Genomic DNA, 3457 nt, shown 5'->3' with positions numbered 1-3457 from the left:
TCTCAAATTTACCTTATTTATATTTATCTCCTCCATGCCCTAACTTTTAAGTTAATTGTAGCTTCCTTGAAGCTATCAGGACTCAGCAGAAATACTACTCAATCATCTTTGCTGCAAAGCTGCATTTTCCATCATCCATTGAGTTATAATTTACATATAATTAAGCTTACCAATGTTATGTGTGCAATTTGATAATTATGAACATTACTACAATATAACTAATGCCACCATTAAGAAATAAAACATTTGTGCAATACCACAAATTTCCTTCAGTTCCCTTTGCTGTCTCCCTCTGTTCCAGGCCCAGCCCCAGGACAATCTTGATCTCTTTTCTGTCCTTAATAATTATTTTATGGATCATTTCTATGTAAGGAATCATATGCATTTTGTCGTGTCTGGTAACTTTGACTAGACTAGTGATTTTAAGGTAAATTCTTCATATTGTATGTATCCATATATCATTCTATTATCAAGTAATATCCTGTTAGATGGGTGCTTCAAAATCTGTCTCCCCATCACAGCCTTGGATCCAGAGCCTGGGCATGACGCTCCATGCCGTATGGCCACGTATGTGCAGAGTATGAATATGTGAGTCTATTTCTTTTTGGTCTCTTGGGGAGTTATAAATATGACTGCATGTTTGACTTTATAAGAAACTGCCAATGTAATTGTATGATTTTACATTCCCACCAGCAATTTATGAGTTTCAGCTATTCTCTCCAAAGTGTGATATCATCCGTCTTTTAAATTTTAGCTGTTCTAGAAAACATGTCGTGATTTTATTGAGTTGTTTACTTGCTGTTAGAGATGATTAGGCTATACATCTTTTATGTACTTGTATCTCTTCTTTTATCTTATGTGTCTCTTCAAGTATTTCTGACCCTACTTTATACTACTGAGTTATAGAGTTCTCCATATATAGTTTGAAGGAAAAGAAAAAACCTTTGTCAAATTATATAATGCAATTTACTTCTCCCATTTGTGACTTGCCTTTCCATTGCCCTAACAGTCCTTCATTTCTGATTCTGCAGATAAGCTTTTGAATTAGTAAAGTCTGTTATATCAGTGTTATCTTTTATGCTTTGTATGTTTGTATCCCATCAGAGATAATATTGCTGCCCTCAAAGTTACAAAGAATTTCTTGTATATGTCTTCCAGAAATGTAATTGTTTCTGTTCATAAATTTAAGTCAATAATCTGCTTAAAATCAGTTTTATGTATGGTAAAGGTAAAAGAATAATTTGGTATTCTTCATATGAACATTAACTGCTACTTCACTACTTAAAAATTAAAGTACTTTTTTCCGTTGAATCATCTTGGAAACATTTTGAAATACTAATAAACTTAGAAAACCATGTATTACTATGCATCTATATAAGAGAATAAACTATATAGAGAGATTGATTCTGATATCTATGTATAATAGAGTCATTCTGTTCCCCTATGCCTGGCTGTGTGTTAGATGATTTTTGTTAGTCAAGTTTTTTTTTTTTTTCATATCACCCCATATTTGAAGGTTATAAACACATTTCCCACACTTTATGGTGATGGATTTCAAGACACTTTCTTTTTGCAAACTGGCCGTTTTACTTCTAGATATTTTTTTCTGCAATACTTTAAAATACAGATACAATAGTAACCAGTAGATAGTAAAACTCTGATTCTTTTAATCTTCCCCCCAGGTGTCAGATCACCAGACATGTGACTCCTCTCCAACCTCTATGCTTCACTCTCTTCCCCTCACTGCAGAAAATGCTAGGCAAAATTTTTATCAAATGTTTTATCACTATATAATATGGACCCTCTTATTTTCAGCCCCTGATAACTCGTATTATTTTTTGTTTCCTTTATGCTAAGCTTTTGCCTCATTTTTTAAAATTGTTTGGATGAAACAAAGCATGCCTCTTACATCATTTTTTAAAATATTCATTTATTTATGCATACAGAACTGGAATACAAGCCAGAGGTGTGGTGGATAAGAGGATTCACCAAAGAGAGAGTGGGGGACAGAACAGGCAGATCTACTGAAATACACTGCTGAGAGGAGCAGCAGGCAGGTCAGGAGAGGTCTGCTGCACCCTGTGGATCAGCTCCCTGGCCGAGGATCAAACTCGTACTGCAGTGGCTTCTGAGAAACTCATAATGTGCTGTTTTAACCTGTTGCGCCACCAGGGTGAGTCTGCTTCTTACATTTATTCCAGACATAGATGGCCAGCTGAAGGTGAGAGAAGTGACATTTCAAATTCTGCTCACATTTAAAAAAAAATATTTTATTTACATATTTTTGCAGAGAAGAACTGGGGTGTAAGCCAGAGCTATGTGAGGGGGAACAGGATTCACCAGAGACAGAGTGGGGACCAGAACAGGTGGACTTACAGAAATACACTGCTGAGGGGAGCAGTGCGTGAGACAGAAGAGGTCTGCTGGCCATGTGGGTCAGCTCCCTGGCCAGGATGGAACTCAGGCATTTAGGCTGCATTGGTGACATCATGACAGCACTGAGGCTTAGACCTTAGACCACCACAGATGCCCAATTCTGGAAAATTGGCCCCACATCACATCTACATGTAATAAAGGAAAATTTATTTGGTTTTGTAGTCATAAAGCAGAGGATAAGTTGAACTGTTAGCATGTATTTGGTAGAATGTTAGAATTTCTTTTCCTGAGGCAGTCAGCCTGAAAGAGCACAGCAATTTGACTCAGAGACAAGTCCTGCTGTGTGTGGGAGAGCATTGTGACTGAACCCACTGGTCAACTACTAGAGATGATACTAACTCACTAAGATAATTTTAGAGCTTTGTTAAGCCTTGCTCAGCAAGAATAAGTAAGTGAATAAATAAACAAGTAAACTTGCTAAATTTTGAATACACTGAGAATATTTGACTAAAATGGGAGGTAATTGTATATCTATCTGATTCCACCTTAAATGTTTAAAGCTGTTGGAGTCATTCTATTAGATCATGCAGCTGAGGGCAGTAACAATTCTTTGTTCAAAATTCAAAATATGTTCACTCCACAATGTCTCTTACTAACTCTAGTTGATTTGTGAATATTTTAAAAATAATGTTAGCGGGCCTCCTTGGTACGGCAAGGTGTTAAGTCTCAGCACTATGAAGCTATTTGCAACCACCACGGCCTGAGTTCGATCCCTGGTCAGGGAGCTGACCCACACGGTGCCGCAGACCTCTCCTGTCTCTTCCCCTGCTCCCCTTAGCAGTGTATTTCAGTGTATCTGCCTGTTTTCTCCCCCCTCTGTCTCTGGTGAATCCTCTCACTCTCTGTATCTTTGGCCTGTACCCTAGCTCTTGTGTGCATAAATAAATAAAAGTAAATATTTAAGAAAATAATGCTAGCGAGGTAGCTCCCATCATCAGAAGGGAGCAGAGTGCTGGCCTGAGTATGCCCAAAGGGATCAGCCCTTCACCCCTAACGTCCTTCAGCAGGGGCCAGGGACCCG

The sequence above is a fragment of the Condylura cristata genome, unplaced genomic scaffold, assembly GCF_000260355.1.
Source record: "Condylura cristata isolate star-nosed mole 26May11 unplaced genomic scaffold, ConCri1.0 scaffold00013, whole genome shotgun sequence".
Lineage (NCBI taxonomy): Eukaryota > Metazoa > Chordata > Mammalia > Eulipotyphla > Talpidae > Condylura > Condylura cristata.
This window is presented reverse-complemented; position numbering follows the sequence as displayed.